Source organism: Sphaerodactylus townsendi, linkage group LG07 (genome assembly GCF_021028975.2).
Source record: "Sphaerodactylus townsendi isolate TG3544 linkage group LG07, MPM_Stown_v2.3, whole genome shotgun sequence".
In the NCBI taxonomy this organism is placed as follows: domain Eukaryota; kingdom Metazoa; phylum Chordata; class Lepidosauria; order Squamata; family Sphaerodactylidae; genus Sphaerodactylus; species Sphaerodactylus townsendi.
The window spans coordinates 60,361,687-60,381,485 of record NC_059431.1 but is presented as its reverse complement, the minus strand read 5'-3'; positions in this window follow the sequence as shown (position 1 = coordinate 60,381,485).

Sequence of the window (19,799 nt, the reverse complement as noted above, 5' to 3'; positions counted from 1 at the left end):
ATTATTCTGCCTTATTTCATAATGAAAATCTTCAAGACAGTTTATATCTGTTATAGAAAGTAAATATAGCACTTCAAATGTAAACAAATCACATTCAAATATCAGCAAGACATCGCTCCTAAGCAGGGTCCTATTTAAATTATTGTAATTGTTTCCCTTTTTTGCCTATTGAGTATATTTTTATACTGCTCTTCCTCCTAGCTCCAAGAAGCTCAAACGGTCATTGACCCAAGGTCATTTGAGAGACAGTTATTGATCCAAGGTCACCCATAGAGTTATATGCCAGGGTTGAGATGTGAACTTGGGTCCTAATCAGCATGCTAACTGGTGGGTGCATGCACACACAAGGGTGTGGGCCCAGACCTCACCCTCACTCCTTGGAACCTCAAGTGGGATGGTTCCAGCACTCTCCACTTGAGGTTCCTCAGCACCTTTCTCCTGCCTGGTCAGTAAGAGTGGGACAGGGCCCTGCTCCCCAGCAGAGGCTGCCATGGTGGCAAGCACCAAGTGGAAGCAGGAGAGCAGGCACCTGAATCTGCTAAGAATGATGAGCAGCCTCCTGCCCAACCACAAGTGATTTGCCTATGACTAGTGCAGCCCCTTCTATACTGACATGAAGGTGGGCAGCTCCATGTGTACCTTTTTTTTCCTATTGGGAATTGCTGCTGTTTTAGTGACTGCCAACCTGGACTGGAGGAAGGATCTGGGAAACTAACACTATTTTGTTCAAAGGTAAGGGACATTATTTGTAGTGGCAGTTCTTCAAAATACTCTCTTTTGAATTTGGGGGTGATGGAACTGAAGTACGTTAAAGTCTCTCTGATATTTTCAGTGGCTTCAGGAAGACAAGAACATTGTTTCTGTTATTTCATAAATTTTTATTCCCGTCGCACATACAAGGATTTTAGATGGGAGGGAGTGGGGAAGGAGAGGGCGCTGATTCTCCACACCTGTTTTGTGTTCACAGACTTTTAAAACTAAAATAGTGAAAGTGAGTGGGGGGAACAGGGGGAGATTCAGCCAATCAGAACGCGGGAAATGGAGGTTGTCCAAGCATGCGTGGAAGACATTGTGGAAGAGCAAATGGAGAAGCACTGGGCTCGTAAAAAAACATTTGGGGCATAACATGCCTCGAATCCCACAAAGAACCAGAGAGCAGTGAAGAGTCAACAGTGGGGCAAAAAGCACCATGGCAGGCACACTCCCTGGATCTACCATGGGGCATTTTGACATGAAAAATCAGCCATGGTGTTGTTTGTTCACCTGCTTTGCTGAAGGTACAGGTTTTGCTAATCCTAGGGACCTTTTGGTGTTCTACTTTTCTCACAAGAACTTGCCATTAATGATAGAATGGTATAGAAGCAGAAAATATCTGGACATTTCAACATTTGTATGACAATAAATTCACATAGCAGATCTGTATATGTCACTTTAATACATTGTCGAAAAATCTTTTCAGGTGAAAAACTAACTCTTCGCAGATGTCAACCACTAGCTAAATATGATCCATCTACAAGGAGATTAGCCTTTTCATCTCCACCACTCCACCCCACTCCCATCATCACTGACACAATATTTTCCAAGCAAATGAAAAAGTACAATTTTATTGGCTAGCAAAAAGCAGTTGCTTTCCCCCCCCCCTTCAGTTGGTGAGACGCGCTGAAATAATGATCCCAGCAACATGTTAGCAAAGCATTAGAAACACTTTAGTAAGCAAATAATTTAATTACAGTCTTTGCTGAGGCAGCTTATATGGCTTGCCCTCTGACCTTTCATATTGCAGTACTTGGAGTCAGCATGGGATTCACACTTCCTATTCCTGTCACAGAATCTCTCCATCTTGTACCATTTAATATAGTGTGCTCCAGGTGTTCTGTGGTGAATGAATAGTTATATTACTACCTGTCAGACACAATCACACTCTATTCATCATTCTCAGCTGGCTGCGTGAAGCCCTGCTTCCAGCAGGCTCCCTCTCTATTTCCTTGTTCAAACGTCTGCAGTGCTTTCGGCCCATCTGTCAAGGCTGTCATTTAGAGGGAAAACAGTATCAGTGCTTTAAATATATAGAGTTCTCTATTGAAACAATGCTGTGATTGAACTGTCAGCGTTCTCAGTATCAGACAGTAATTCATGACTGGTCAGAGCTCCATTTAGGTTGCTATTACTATGTTGACCCCACAGGGTCATACTGACGAGGTTTTCTATACAGCCAGCTCTATAAATAGTGCAATTAACCTTTCAAAAATTGCAAAATGCTCATTTTTTCCTCCCCATTCACTTGCTGTTTATGACATTTTTCAATAAAGAATACATATCTTTAAATGAGAAAAGAAATTAGTGAGTGTTGAAATGTGGATCAGTTGGCACTGAAGTACAAATAAATATTATATTTGTGCTGCTATCTACACCCTTTTCGGCAACAAAACATCCACTATTTTCAGACGCAGTTTTCTGAAAGTAGTCAAGCCCCTACAGCTTATAGCATTAATTGCTGAAAAGCCTTTTAAAAAAATAAATAATTCCTGGCACATTAGAATGGACATAAATAGTTGGAGCTTTTGAAATTCTTATCAAATAAAGGATAGGCTTAATTTTCTTATAAAATAGCAGGTCCACATCTCTCTTTGGGGGTTTTTTTTTAGAGATAAACTTTAATTACTTTAATCAGTTTATTTACTTTTTAAAGAAATCAACATGATGAAAATTCACAGGTAAAAAAATATCCTCAGAGTGTTCCTATTCCAAGCTACATTTTTTAAAACCACCATACTGAATGACATCACTGCATTTCAATGCAATCTCTGTGGGTACTATAGGGCAGCAATAAGTATATTTATATTTACAGTAAAAATATATGCAAACTGGCATAAATACATGGGGCCAAACGAACACTCTTCCTTGCTTCTATACTGATAGCAAATCTATTATTCTGTTGGTGTTAGGGACTTACATAGAAAATAAACCATGGCTATTTATTTTTCTTTAGTAAAAATATATGCCACCTCTCCTGAGAGGCAGCTTATAATGAAAACAATAAAACAAAGCCATTAAAACACAGCCATTTTTTAAAAGCCACTTAAAAAGCCACTAATATGTCATATTAATACTTGAGTTTTGCCTCTTCTCTGATTGGTCTTCCAGATCTCTACAATTCAGATGCCTATTGCATGATCTTTTAGATTTCCTACTCAATTGATTATGCTGATTTATTCCATGTAATTCACCTTGAGTCTCAATGTAAAAGACAGAGTATAAACAATGTAACTAAAATGATTAAATCAATAAAAAATAAATCTATTAGAAAAGCTGTTGTGCTTGCTATCCATGTTAAAAGGGCAAATTATATATAATCATGCCTCAGCACATTTTTCCTCTATGGGTCTCTCCAGTACAGCTTTCCCTTTTACTCTTCATTACCTAATAAGCTTTATAGTTTAAATAGGGTGCCCAGAATCTTATAACATCGGTGTGGCAAACATACATCTCACTCATCAATTTGCCAGCAAACACAGCAACTTCCAACTTCCAAAACCTTTATTAGGCATAAAACCGGTGTGTGTCATGAATCCAAATACAATACAAACATTATTGCACAACTTGCAGTACACAGAGTAAAAATGTAGCAACAGCTTCAGAGATTTCAGCATTAGAGTTATTTAGAAGCTTAGCCATTTTTATCTTATCAGAAAGGAGCATAAATCTTGTTGGTAATACAGTTCTCAAATCAGTTCTGATGTTGTTATATTTTGAACAGTGAAGCAGAATATGAGAAAGTGAATCAGTTGTATCAGGACAGAATCGACAGCAAGCAAACACAGCATTGATGTCAGTGAGCTCAGGCATCACAGAGCTTCATTCAGCTGAAAGCATCTCAGTCAAATGATAGGAAGAAAAGGGCAAAGGGGAAAAAAAAGAAAGGCCAACAAAACTCAGCTTTCTCAGTGGAAATGCCCAGATATTTTGAATAAATGTTCTTTGACTATCTCAACAAGGGTAAATGGTAAAATACATGGTACATGGTAAAATAGATTTAATTTGTCAAATGCTACTGATGTACAAGCCCTGTTTTTTTCATATTAGCAAGGCACAGATAGTGTAATAGATCATACCAGATTATTGCATCCGCCAACCCAACATATATTCTAAGAGTATTCCTCTTTTTTGCTCAGAAATAATTATTGTACTTTAGCATAACAATGACAAATGTGTATGGGTTCTGATGCAGAATTTTTTTTACCAAAAAATTCAATTTTTTTAAAAAAACCTATTTTTTTTAAAAAAACAAACCTATTTGTTTTCAGTGCTGAAAGAATGATTGAGTAACTTGAATTACCTACTGCACTCCTGTGGTTTTATTGGAAGGCGTTTTTTCCCCCTACTGTGAAGAAAAACAACAAATGTGTATGACAGTCTATGGAAAAGTATAATTACAAAAAAAGTTTATCTTAGGCCTCTATTGTTCTGGGAATAGTAAAAAAACAGAGATGCCCTCTTGTTGGTTTGGTAATTATTAATGAATGTATTTCAGTGCCTGTCTGCTCTCAATATGTAGTCAAAAGCTTTTGGTCTGATTCCAGCATGTGTGTGTGCCTCATCCCATTAACTGTCATATTACCAGGCTCTAAAGCCATCCCTATTCAAGTTTCACTGAGCATTCAGAATTGCTTAATTATGCACAGTAAAAGCAGTCTGCTAAGGTTGCCCCTTTCAGGTTAATACAGAGGCATAAGGGCAAAGGTTATCCCTCATGATCCACTCTTGGGTTAGTAGACAAACCAAAATAAGCTTTTTGTTTCAAGGAGAGAAAATATTGAGAACAGGGCAAAAATAAGATTTTTACATCTAGAGATAAGAACTGCTTTTGAATATCCTAAACTAACAACTTGTTCTTTCACTCTTTTTCTTTCTCAGCACTGGAGCTAAGCCACACAGTGCATTCTTTATCAATTATGCCATCCTTTGTTAATTATAGGGTGTTGACACTGCTTGTCAGTACTAAACTCAGTAAATGATTTGTGTGCTTGGATTTTTAATAGCTGTTTATTCTACAGAATGTGACAGAGCTGTACAAGCAGCTAGGACTGGCCATTGCTCATATCCCTTCTTTAAAGCTTTTCACATTTTGTTCTATTTTAATACACAACACACACACACACGAGAATTCCAGTTGTGTGGTTTATGTTCTTAAATGTCATCATATTGATTCAGACAAAATAGACTGTGCCTTTTCAACAAAGCTTTAGAACCTATGAGAGAATCAAGTTAATATCCTGTGCATTTCCCAAACTACATCTGAACTCCACAAATCTACTCTGAATTAGCATTCTCCTCCAGTGAAAAATATATTGCCTGCCTGTTTCCAGAACAATTATTTGGAAGAGAATCAGGCTAGCATTCAGGTCACATCAGACTGGCATATCCCATTTGAATATGGATTAATTTTTTTTTAAATACAAGGCAAAAGTGTGTCTACACACACACACACACACACACACACACACACACAACCTGACCCAAAAAACAGTATGCTGTATGCTAAAACAGATTTCAGCATAGGGTTTATGAGTCATATGCAAGAAGAAGCAAAGAGACTCTGAGCTGAATGGTTTTAATTCACTGACTCTCCAGGAGATGACATGATCTTTTCTTATCCTAACCCAGAAATCTTTAATAGTGCAATGCTGTTCAGTCTATCAACAAGAGTAATTCTGTATAGGACTGTACATAGGTCTTTCTATTCCCCTCCTCCCACATCAATTCCAGAAGGATGGCTGTGCTCACAAACATGGCTGTGCTCACAAACATAGTATAATAAGTCTAAGGTTGTTTTATATTGTGGCACCAATATTGCCTTGGGCAGCATGATCCTGGATGTGCTCAAGTATACACTAAACAAATATCCTTGACCTCTGGACAGCATTTTGGAATAATGTACAAAAGATACTATAATTAGACTATTCTGATAACACTCACTTGAAAGGTTGTAGTACAGGCTGTAAACTGACTTTTGCTGAAAACTGCTAGGAGCTGTGGAACATCTGGCTCAGGATAATTCAGATCTAGGGATGATTGTGTCAGTGTTTCAAGTGCTCTGGGCAGGGATAGTATAGAATTAAGCAATGTATAGAGTCCAGTAAACAAAGTCTGCCCCAAAGCACTGTGGATGAAAAGGCTAAAAGTAACGTAGTACTTGGGACATGCTATTATTTTCCTGAGAGAAATAATTTTGTCGTGCAAAATAATAAGTGAATAATGCAAGAGAAAACATTGATTTTGGTGCCACTATCCTTGCATTGTTTGGATAAATGTGTGTTCAGGTTGTGACATTTAATTACTTCTATTCAATCATGAAGATGAATAGAAGGAGGCAATCCTAGAATCCAAATTCTGATGTAAATATTGTGCAACTTCTTGGAATAGTGGCAATAGTGCTAAATAATGCACATATGTAAACAGAAAGTTGCCTAGAAAGATCAGAGGTCACAACTGATTTCAGAAGATGATACTTCATAAACTTGAGGGGATTAGTCAAAAGTTCAGAAGTTCAGGAGGGTCAAATCTCATTCACTGGATGTTATTTTAAACCACTACAACAGGAGCTCAGATAAAATGTATAAAAGAGATCAGGAAGTGTCTAATGGCATGTCTAATGGCATACCAGCAGGTTAAGGGAAGATTCAAGCAAGCGATGAAAGGCAGTAACATCCCACAGAACTAGAATTCTCAGTAATGCAGTCTGAGGTAGTCCCAAATGAGCTGAATCTCTGGTGTAGTGATTAAGCATTGTTTTTGCCAGTGGCTGGCTGCTTCGTTAAAGGGTTAGAGAATTAGAAGTGTGCAAAAATATTTTTCAATTTTGGGAATATTGAGCCTGAAAAATATTGGTATTACAAATATTCCCAAATCTGAACTATTGGTATGGTATTAAAATTCAAGGTTTTGGGGAGGGATTTCTGATTTGGGGGGGTCCATTATTCCCTGTGGGGAAGATTTCTGGGTAACCAGAATTGTTTTTGGAGGTTCAGGCACACAAATTGAAGCAGAGCTGCTGGTACCTGTCCTTTAAATATCCCTTAAATTTCATGCAGATTGGATCATGAATAACAAAAATGAATTTTATAAAGAAATCATGGAGCTGCTGCTATCACAACAATATGACAATTTAATTTGTTTAGGTGATTTTAATGGAGTAATTGATAATAATCTGGATAAATCAACCACACAGTTAAGTAAGAAAATACAAAAAATACAGAAGAAAAATAATAAAGCATCTATCCTACCATTTAAAAGACAACTTATTCCTGAAATACATTTGGAGGGGAAAATGGGGGAATGCAAAAGATTTCACCTTTTTTCTAAAAGACATAACTTATCCTCCAGAATTGATATGATCTGGTCTACTAATTTCTTTGTTACCAAAACAAAAAATATTGCAATACTCCCAAAACTTATCTCAGATCATAATCCAGTAGAATGGCAACTATCTGTTGGAATGCAAAAATCAAGTTGGAAATTAAAAGACTGGGTATTAAACAACCCAAGAGTGAGTACTGAATGCAAAGGTAAATTGGAAGAGTTTTTCCAGATAAATGAAAACTTGGTAGAGGATGTAAACATCCTCTGGGATACCCAAAAGGCATTCATGACAGGAATACTCTGGCATGAAGAATACAAACTGAATAAGATGAAAAAAGAAACTAATACAAATGTATTGAATGAGTTTATTAGAAAAAGATCTGAAAATAGATCCTAAAGATAAAAAAAATTGCTAGTAAAAATCAAACTTATCAAAGCCTAATACATGACAACTGGCAATTAGAAGCAATTAATAGATTAAAAAGATTAAATCAAAAACAATTTTATAATGCTAAAAAATTATGGAAATGAATAAACAGCCAAATTAGAAAAGAAAGAGATAAGAAATTGATTATAAAAATTAAGGAGGGCGATCAGATAATAGCTCCCACAGATCAAATTATGGATAAAATATATCAGCTTTATTCGAATTGATATAGCCAAGACAAACAAGAAGAATTAATTAAACAATATATACATAATAATGTTACATGGAAGATTAACAAGATGCACTTAGAAACCTTAAACAAAACTATAACATCCGAGGAAATATTAGAAGTAATGAACAGGACCAGGCAAATCTCCAGAACCTGATGACTTCACAGCCAAATATAAAATATTCCAAATTATATTGGCCCCTAAACTGAAAGACCTGATGAATAATATCTTGGAAAAAGGCAGAATACCAGATTCCTGGAAACAAGCAGCAATAACATTGATACCCCAAACCAAAGAGGATATTGCCATGGTTGATAACTTCAGACTGATATCACTTCTCAATGTAGATTATAAGTTATTCACACGTATTTTAGAACAAAGACTGCAGAAAATTATAGACTAATACATTAAAGAGGACCAATGAGGGTTTATTAAGCTTAGGTATATGACAGACAATGTAAGAACTATATTAAATGCTATTGAATTTTTAGATTGGTCCCCAAGCAAGAAAATTATAATGGCCTTCATTGACGTGGAAAAGGCCTTCGATAATATCAACTGGAGCTTTATAAAATTATCAATATTAAAGGTGGATTCCTCAGAGCAATTATGGGCATCTATAATCAACAAAGTGCGGTCCTAAAAATAAACAGCATTAATACTCAATCATTCTCTATTCAAAAGGGAACTATTCAAAAGGCTGCCCTTTATCGCCCTTGGTTTTCAATATTGTTATGGAAGTCCTTCTGAACAAGTTGAGAACAGACCCCATTTATAATGTAATTTCTATTAAAACCACAAACCTTAATCTAAGGGCCTACGCCGATGACTCAGTTTTATTTATAGATGAACCCCTACAGAAATTCCAAAAGGTATTAAATATAATAGAACAATTTGGGTCTTTAGGGGGATTTAAACTCAATAGGAAAAAAACTAAACTGTTGACTTTCAACATGTCACAGAAAGAAAAAAGGAGATAGTAGAAATTTCAAATATTCAAATGATAGAAAAATCAAATATTTAGGTATAATTTTGGAAAATAAAAATAGGAATTTATATAATAATAATTACAAAAAAATGTGGTCAGATTAAAATAAAATTAAACAAATGGAGGGATATCCAGCTTTTGTTCTCAGGTAAAATATAACTAATCAAGATAATGATACTACCTAAATTCTTATCCCTATTTCAAAATCTCCCAATTGTTGCAAACATACAACTGGTGAATGGAGGAAAGAACTGAATAAATGTGTTTGGAATAGTAAAAAACATAGAATAAAATATTCCTCTTTAATTGAACCTAAAAATCAGGGAGGATTTGCACTCCCCGACTTACGCTATCATGATGCCTGTGCTCTACTGTGGGTTAAGAAATTGGTAATTGTTAGAAGATGAAAACCTTCTAAACTTAGAAGGTTTCAATAACAAAACAGGCTGGAATGAAAATCTCTGGCCAACAAAAAGAACTGGATGTTATGAATGTAATAACCATTTAATCAAAAGACCACTTTTAAAAATATGGAATTATTACAAATTCAAATTTTATACTAAAATCCCATATTTGATTTCAAGAACAGAAAGCTGTCTAAATTTACAAAACACCTGTAATAAACCCTGAATTGCCTACAAAGAATTAATTCTATAGGAGAATGACACTCCCAGATTGAAAATGAGATTAAACATAAGAATTGGGGAAAGCCAATTCATTGGTTTACATATTATCAAATCTCCCATCAATTTAGTCAAGATGTTAGGAATAGGGGAATAAATAAAAAACTTATAGAACTTGACGAGACACTCTTATCAGATAATTTTTAAAAACCCTGATAAGTAGGACTTAATTAAGCTGACAAACTTAATTACAGCAAAAGAATTAGTTAAGGAAGTTATGATAAAATGGGCTCAGGATTTAAATAAAAATATTCTCCTGCAAGACTGGGAAAACACCTTTAAAAATCATAACAGGTTCTCTGCAAGCTTGGAGTTGAGAGTTATTTAAAGATATTTCATAGATGGTATCTCACACCACAGTTCTTAGCAAAAAGTTTTTCATGTAAAATATTGCTGGTCACTCATGTAGCATGAACAAAAATATCAGTAGTAGAGGCAACAATATATTCCATTTATGGAGGGCCTGTTCAGAAGTCTCTGTCAGTGACTGAGGTTGGAGAAATCGTACCACCATACTCCAACCCATTTGTAAGCCCCCCAATCATCATTCCCGAGAATCACACTCCTGCTATTTGGGATCTAGAATTCTCAGAGAGGTGAGAAGGAATGTCTAATGCCAAAAAAGAAGGCATGACTAGAAGAGGTCTCATTCTTAGACAGACTCTCTGGTTTTATGGTTCACTGTGAGTCTATTACCACTGACAAGTTGAAAATAAGAAAGTTGGAACTAGTGACTGTGCCCTCCCGATCGGAATCACAATTCACATTGGGGGACCCTTCACCCAAATTACTGGAAGAGGTTGACTCGAGTGAAAAGGGAGCAATTACTGAAGTTCTCCCCAGCCAAACCAACAGCAGCTTGTGTTCCCAATATTTCTTGATAGATAAGAAATGCGGAAACATGCACCCAATTTTAGACCTATACATGTTCAATAAAAATCTCTATGTGTGCAAATTTCAAATGATATTGCTTTTGTATATCCTGTCCCTTCTGACAACAGGAGTTTGGCTCATGGTAATGGACCTACAAGATGCTAACTTTCACATATCTATTTATCCTGACTGTAGGCAATACCTCAGGTTCCAGTGTGGGCATAAATTATTTGAATACACAGTGCTGCCTTTCGGCCTAGTGACATCACCGAGGATATTTATTAAGTGCATAGCTGTGGTTGTGGCCCATCTAGTCACTAGAGGATGCTACATATTCCTCTATTGAGATGATTGGCTATTGATAAGGGTTTCCCAGGAGGATGTGGTCAGGAAAGTGAACATGCTGCTACAGTTCTTGATATGTTAATCAATGAGGAGAACTCTGTCATGGTTCCTGTTTAAATGCAAGGATATGTCCCACTGCCTTCTAGGGGTGTCCTCCCAATCACAAGATTGCTGGCATTTTATGTAGCCCTTTAAATGACATATCAATATGTCATTGAAATTATGTATCAATATTTCTTACCAAGATGAGATACTTGCACTGCCCACTTCCCTCCCCTCCTCTGAGCCACCCTCAGGCTGCAGTGTTGTGGGGGCAGGAGCATCCCCTTCACTGGCACCCCACCAGTAGGGAGATCAGGAAGGTGCCTACTTGCAATTTGCTTGCAGAGAGTTGGCTTGCTCTCTGCAAGCAATTTGCCTCTTCTCTGATCTTCATGCAGACAAACAGCATGGAGATCAGGAAGGCACCCAACCACAAGTTGCTTGAAGAATGCAGGGGTCCACTCTCTGCAAGCAACTCACCCCCTCTCCATCACAATGCTGGCATGTCTCATTTTCAGATCCCTTTAGAAAGGCGTGTTTTAGCTACTGTCATATTGATATTCCTCAAATTGCTGTTGTGCTGGCTTGAGGAATATCAAAACGACATTTTTGTTTCTGGGAAAATGCTGGCCGTCTGATCCCCAGAAATACCTGCAAGGAGTGGCAGGCGCGGGGGGAGGGGGGAGAGACTGGAAGGCTCAAAACCCAGAAGTGAGAGGGAATCATTGGGGTTCCCCCCTCCCCTCTTGCTAACTGCAGGGTTTCTAGGATCAGTGACACTGTAAGTATAAACATCAGACTATTGTACTTTGGTATAAACATGCCACAAACTTGTACTTTGGTCACATTATGATATGACAAGAGTCACTGGAAAAGACAATAGTGCTAGGAAAAGTTGAAGGCAACAGGAAAGGAGGAAGACTTAACATGAGACAGATTGACTGTATAAACAAAAACATGATCCTTAGTTTGCAAGACATGAGCAAGGATGTGAATCATACAATGTATTGGAGGACATTGATTCATAGGGTCGCCTTGAGTCAGAAATGATTTGACAGCACTTAATACACACACATGATCTGGAAGTAACTAGAGTATGTATAATTTTGGCCAAGTGTGTTTGTCCAAGGAAAGGTCACAATTGGCATACCAGTTATGGCAAAAGGATAATGTTTGTACATTTCAAGCTGATTCTGAACTGAACTGGGAAAAGGATTCTTACCACTAATTTGAAGTTCTAAATGTCAGTATGAAATTCATGCATGCTCAAGTGTTATGACCAGACCCAGGCCATTAGAATTTTCTGAATTTTTTTTTCTGTTGTTCCAGACATTTGAGAATATTACTTTGTGAATTTGTAAAGTGCCATTAAGTTGCAACTGACATGGCAACCCAGTAAGGTTTTTAAGGAAAGAGACGAGCAGACGTTGTATGCCATTACTTTCCTCTGCATGGTGTTCCCATCTAAATACTAGCCAGGATTGATTGTACCTAGCTTCTGGCGAAATCAGGCTAGCCTGGGCCATTTAGATCATAGCATATTACCTTGTACCCATGTTCCTACATTTTTGTACCAAGGCAGATTTGCATGGGTACAAGGTAATGTACCCATGCAAAATCTTCCTTGGTACAAAAATGTAAGAACATATGCAGAAATAATGTTTTTTTTTCACAGCCTGTTACAATAGTATCCAAAACCAAATCTAAACTGATTATAGGTTTTTCACACCAGTTTCAGCTTACAGACTCTATTTGGTACCATGAAGGAAAACATAGCTATTGCAGCTGTGGGAACTTCAAATTGCCTGGCTCAGCAGTACTGTTTTGGCTTAAGTAGGATAAAGTCATTAACATTCACTTGGACTCCATTCCTTTAAAGCTCTGACAGATCATTTCAGGTTAATATCTTCAAAGTTCCCAACAATCCTTTGTAAAAGAATGTTCCAGTAGAATTCCTGATTAGCACTTTTAACTATAAACTGTCTCCTTTTGTTGAACTTATTATCCTTTAGCATGCCTGGGAGATGCTTTATTTACATAGTATTAATCGTCTGGATGTAAGCCAAGAACTGCAGAGTTAGGACTGTAATTCTGTCCTCAGGTTCCCCTTTGGTGTCACGATCTTGGCAAGTTCACAATGGCAATCTACCACAGCATTGTGCTTCACCCTACATGTAGAGCACAAGCAAGGATAACATTTTACCTTCAACTTCATTTCCTGGGCTTAGAACAGAATACTCTCGTTAAACTTTTGGCAGTAAAACACATTTTCAGTTTCATCAACATTTTTCTACCAGACTGAAGAAACACATTTAGAATTTTGTATTGAACCTTTTTAAAAAGAGATATTTCATATGAACATTACTGATAAAGCACACAGCACTGAGGGTGAGGGTGAAGGTGGGGGTGGGGTGGGAATCTTTGAATGTTGTTTGACAAAGTGATTGCTAAACAAGTCATTAGCTAAGGAGACTTTTGGATTGCCTTAGTAAAACAGGGAATTGTACAGAACAAATGCTTACAGATGCAAAACACTGAAGGGGGTGGGGAAGTGTTCAGGAAGAAAAGAAGTGATAAACCAAACCTAGCATGAAAACAGATCTTCTCTAGAAGTAAGCTATTTATAAAAAGCAGTAGTAAAATTGTTTAATTCTTCTGTGCCTCTAGGGAGAAATCTAAGCCTTTTGAGGAGTGATGGAGAGAGAGAAATGAAACCAGAGGTGTATTTATCAGACAGAAAATGTGGTGGAGGAAAAACCCTGAGCGATTTAAAAAAACACTATTGGTGCTTGCCAAGAGTTGACAGGTGTGCACTTTCTTATTTTTCTGGAAAGCAGCCAGAAACCACAGTTTTAATATGCATCTCCTACTTTATAGCAGGGGAGAAAACAGCTGTCTCCCTGGCTCAGAGTATAAGGAGACTAAAATATTGAAACAGTCTCCATTTTATACCGTATTAGCAACATTTGCATAGTTTGCTTGAATTCCCAGTGAAAATGCACAGCTAAGCATGTCAAGGATGCACTCAATTATATCTTAGCATATAACATTTGCTTCCTCAAAACAGATGACTTGAGTGGCAAAGGCAGCATGGGAAGAAGGGAGGTTTATCCTCAACATGATTTAGAGCATATGTGAATATTCTTTGGGGTCCTCTGTGTTTCTGGCCAATTGGTTCTACAACAGAATGGATATTGGTATAAACAGTTAAAAAGGTCTATATACCAGTATGCATGCTAAATCACAATTCTGTTTGCTTCAAAACCAATTGTACCATCCTAAATTAATGAAATTACAATAGTTAATTATGCAGTATATAAAAAGAAAACATAACAAATGTTCTTAACATGCACTGGTTGGGGAAGGGTTTAAACATGCCTCAGAATGGGTATTCACACATTGCTTGCATCCAGAACTGAAAACTCAAATGGCACTCTGGATTCAGAAGAGACTACATGATTATGACGTTTGTTTACATTCAGAGGTTTTTCCCCATACTAATACAAGTAACATAATTCAAAGTCAATTTTTCAAAAATTAAGAAAAACTTCTTTCTATTCCAGGTCCACACCATGCGGTATTCATTTAACAATCATGCTTAGCAAATGGAGCTCATAAATCCTTAAGTTTGTATAATGCTGAGAAATGGTTGCCATTAATAAATTGTTTGAACACAAAACACTACCACACTCTAGGATGGCGCATGGTTTTTCTCTTTTTTATGTGGCAAGGAATTCATTCTAAAGCCCAGTTCCTCTGAGGAGCAGAATTTTTTTTCCAGAGTACCAGATGTAATAAACCAGCGGTTCTCAACCTGTGGGTCGTGACCCCTTTGGGGGTTGAATGACCCTTTCACAGGAATCGCCTAAGACTCTCTGCATCATTTTTGCGCCTCCCCCACTTTATCAGAGGCTACACAGGGTGTTTTTTTTCAAAAACAAAGCCTTGTCACCAGGTGCGGTTTTATGCCGGTGCACCTCTGGAGAAAGATTAAGAATCTCTCTTCCAATTCTCCCCTGCAAATGCCCAGCTCTATATAGTGAAGCACAATATCGGCTGGCAACCCTGATCACTGGGTGACCTTGTGCCAGTCACAAACTTTCAGCCTAACCTACTTCACTGGGTCATTGTGAGGAGAAAATGGAAGAGAAGAGATTGATGTATGCTTCTTTGGATCTCCCCTGAAAAGATAGGTGGAGCATAAATGAAGTAAATAAACAACTTATAGTAGTTGAACCTGGATGTGATCAAAGCCTGGAACACCATAACCAAATTTATGCTGTTCTGATGGATAGTCAAAGCTGATTTTTAAAAACCTGTGTTGCATGAAAGAGGCATCAGAAGCACTTCATGCATCAGAAACAAGGAGAAACCATTATTTTCAGGATCTAAGCAGATGATCTTTTAAAAATCTATGAATAAAACTTGTCACCAGGAAGCAACTATACTTCCAGGTTCAGTATCTTTTATGCTTAAATTTATGTAATCCACATTTATAATAGTGTCAATTCTGATCCATTCCCACAAAGTCACACACATCAAACCATTCTTAAGACATTTAAAAAGGCTTTTGTTGGATATTGAGAAGAAGACCTAAGACCTGTAAGCACCCCATATCAAGGCTATAACAACACTTCAAGTGCCTCAGATATTTGGATAACAATCTTGGCTTGAGGGTTTCATGCAGTCAAGACATATTTGCCATTCCACTGCTCTCTAGTCTTACTTCCATTCATCATGTCAGCAGGGAGCAGAACTGACAAGATTGTGGCTTTCTCAACAGATCAGTGAACTGTGTTCTTGTCCTCTTTGATCTGCTGATTCAAACAATATAAGAGCCAATGAAGGGAACAGTTCAGTTTGCTAAGGTCCAATCATAACAGATACAGAGTCCGGGATGTATATAAGGCATCTGTCCAAGTGAATTTCACTTCAGGTTGGTGGAAGCCCTCCCCTACCAGAGAAAGAATTTCTCAGTCTCAGGAAGATTATTAAAGGAAGCTGTTATTTTGTTAATTTGGTTGTGCATCACGGCAAGAAAAGAAAGAAGAAAATTGGAGTAATCTGCTTATTATTTTTTTGTAGAGAACCCTTCTCATGTAATATACCAACGAAATTAACACCCTGCCAGAGGAAGTTAGCAAATGAAAGCACAGCCCTCTGTAATACAGATTCCCCCTTCACTAACAAGTTGGGTGATACTGATATTACATGCAGTTAGGCAAACTAAAATATAGTTAAACTGAGACCTCCGATTTCAGATAGAAGTACGTGTTTACAAACCATACTTTGTATGTAACTCATTCATATATGAGTACACACACACACACACACATTTAAATACTGATGGTTAAGAGAAAAAAGGAAATTTGCTGTAGGCAGGAGAGGGACTACTCATTCCTAAGAATGGTTCCTGGTTTGTAAACTGCATAGTAGGAAAGCAGTGTATCTACACAAGCTAGAACATTATGAGGAAATTTGTATACTTTATGTGGAGGTTATTAAAATTATAATTTGTGCAGCTGCCTTGAGTCAACAGGAACAAATATTTTAATATATTAAAAATAAATAAATAAACATAATTCTGGATGATGAGTAATTAATTATAATTGGTATACCTCAAACTCTGCAAGAATATATGAACGAGTTACATACAAAGTATGACAAAGTGTATTTAGATATTTAAAATCTAAATATGCCCAAAATACATTTATAGCTACCATATTAAAACTACACTGGTAGAGTATGGAGGTGATGTGGAAATTCTATGGTGTCAACAGAGAGTCCATTTTGACACCATTCTATGGTGTCAAGAGAGAGTCTAGAAAAATCCCTACTCTTTTGTATCTGGAAGCAGCGGAGTAGCAGTGGAGAAGAGGAATGGGACAGAAAGGGCTAAGTGAGTTCTGGTTTTCTTTTTGGAGGGCTTTTCACAAAGCCACATCTTTTTAACAGTGTGTTGTTAACAGGGTTTTTAAACAGTGGTTAACAGGGGTTTTTCTTTTTTCTCCTTGTCCTGGCCATATGCTTGCCCCAGGCTTCTGAGAGGTGGGGTTTGCTGAGAGGTGGGGCTTCCTATTTACTGTGTTGCTCAGTCTCTGGAAGCAGTGGAGAAGAGGAGTGGGAAAGAAAGGGCTAAGTGAGCTCTGGTTTTCTTTTTGGAGGGCTTTTCACAAAGCCACATCTTTTTAACAGTGTGTTGTTAACAGGGGTTTTAAACAGGGGTTAACAGGCGTTTTCTTTTTTCTCTTTTGCCCTGACCTAATGGTGCACACAGGTGTTTTACTGAATAAGAACATATCTTGAGGGATTGTAGAAGGTACAGAAAGCTCAAGGGGCAGGCACTCATTAAAAGTTTAATATTTGAAAGTATGAACAGAATTAGATATGAAGCCAGGAAGCCAGCAAGGGAGTGAGGGCTTACCAGTGTTTTGCATTGAGTGCCTCATATATGACTATCTACCACTAGGACAGAAGTCATGGGTGTGCCCTTGCTGCAATAAGCTCCTGGTACTCAGAAAACGTATGCATTCTCTTGAAGCCAAGGTGGCAGACCTGGAGAAGCTGAGAGAGGCAGAGAAGGTGACAGACAAGGCTTTCAGGGACCTAACCTACCTCACAGGGTGTTTGTTGTGAGGGGGGAAGGGCAAGGAGATTGTAAGCCCCTTCGAGTCTCCTACAGGAGAGAAAGGGGGGATATAAATCCAAACTCTTCTAACAGCCAGGTCCCACTCCCAGGGTGATATCTCTTCAGATGTCATGGAGAATGACGGTCTGGAGGGGGCGGAGGGTGCCAGTCTGAGGTGGTAGAAGATGCTCCCTTAGATGGGACCCCTTCTTTAGCTGGTGATCAGCTATCCTCTTGCACAGAGGATACCCCTCGGGGAGATGGGGGGCTCCTTGTAGTAGGCGATTCGATCATTAGGAATGTAGAGAGTTGGATTTGTGATAGGCGTGATGATTGCATGCTGACTTGCCTGCCTGGTGCAAAGGTTGCGGATGTCACATTTTGTCTAGACAGGCTGTTAGACAGTACTGGGGTAGAATCAGCAGTTGTGGTCCACATTGGCACCAACGACATTGGGAATTGTAGTCAGGAGGTTCTGAAGGCTAAATTTAGGCTGCTAGGTAACAGGTTGAAATCCAGGATGCCCAATGTGGCATTCTCAGGAATGTTACCTGCTCCACGTGCAGGGTGAGCTAGGCAAGCGGAGATACAGGGTCTTAATGCGTGGATGAGAAGGTGGTGTAAGGCAAAGGGTTTCAGATTTGTCAGGAACTGGGGAACCTTTTGGGACAAGGCAGGTCTGTATAAAAGGGACGGGCTTCATCTTAACCAAAAAGGAACCAGGCTGCTGGTGCTCAACATTTAAAAGGTGGCAGAACAGCTTTTAAACTGATCCCAGGGGGAAAGCTGACAGGAGCTGAGGTGACTTCGGTTCGGAATACAGTATATATGGGGATGCAGACAGAGAGGGAGGTTTTTCTAAATCAACCACATACAACGTGGAACATAGCAATGTGCATGTGATATGTGATAGTGTCTACAAAGGGCTAGTGAGCAAAACACATAAATCCCAGGCTAAGGACAGAGACAAGGTATACAGGTGTCTCTATGCTAATAGTAGAAGCCTTCAACATAAAATGGGGGAGCTGGCGTACAGGACATTGGTATAGTGGGCATCACAGAGACATGGTGGAATGAGGAGAACTAGTGGGATGCTGTTATCCCAAGTTACAGGCTCTACAGGAAGGATAGGACAGGGCGTATCGAGGGTGGTATTGCCCTCTACCTCAAAGAGAGCATAGTGTCACATAAAATAGACAATGCAAGGTGAGCTGATTCCCCTACATAAGCCCTGTGGATATCAATACCAGGTGTGAAGGATAGTCTAATATTAGGAATATATTATCGTCCCCCTGACCAAAATTCATAAGGGGATTCTGAGCTGGAAAAAGAAATTAGAGAAGTCAACAAAAGCAAATGTGTAGTGGTAATGGGTGATTTCAACTATCTCCACATTTTTTTATTTTTTATTCATTCATTCATTCATTCATTCATTCATTCATTCATTCATTCATTCATTCATTCATTCATTATATTTATAACCCGCCCTCCCCCAAAGGGCTCAGCGCAGCATACGAGAAGACCAATAGCACAACAGCAATACAATATTTTAATAAAAGGGCCATTGAATAAAACATATAACAGACGAACAGATAAAACCAGATGGCAGCCAGCCCACCCCTCCCACTAAGGCCATGAGAGGCTGAGTCAACAGATGGTATACTTTATAGTCTCCTCGGCTGGCCAGATGGAAAAGCCTGGGTGAACAGGACCGTTTTGCAGACCCTGTGGAATTCCTTCAAGTCCCGCAGGGCCCTAACTTCTCTCGGAAGCCCTGGCCCTTGTAGAGGCCAGCCGGATGCTTTTTGGGCCAGGGACCTCCAACAGGCACTCCTCCTATGAATGAAGGGACCTGGTGGGGCAATATGGGGAGAGGCAGTCCTTTGGGTATGCAGGTCCAAGGACACTCACAGCCTTAAAGGTCAAAACCCAAACTTTGAACATGATCTGGAACTCGATTGGCAGTCAATGGAGTTGATACAGGCATTGAACTACCACTGCCCAGTTCCGGAAAAATGCATGTTCAGGTCATAGTAAGGAGAAAGCATTCCTGGATATGCTAAATGACAGTGGCTTAGAGCAAATGGTTGCAAAACCAACCAGGGGAGAGGTTATCCTTGATCTAATTCTATGTGGGACCCAGGACTTGGCATGGGAAGTCAGTGTTGTTGAACCGAAAGGAAACAGCGACCACAATGCTATCAGATTCAGTATCTCAGCATGT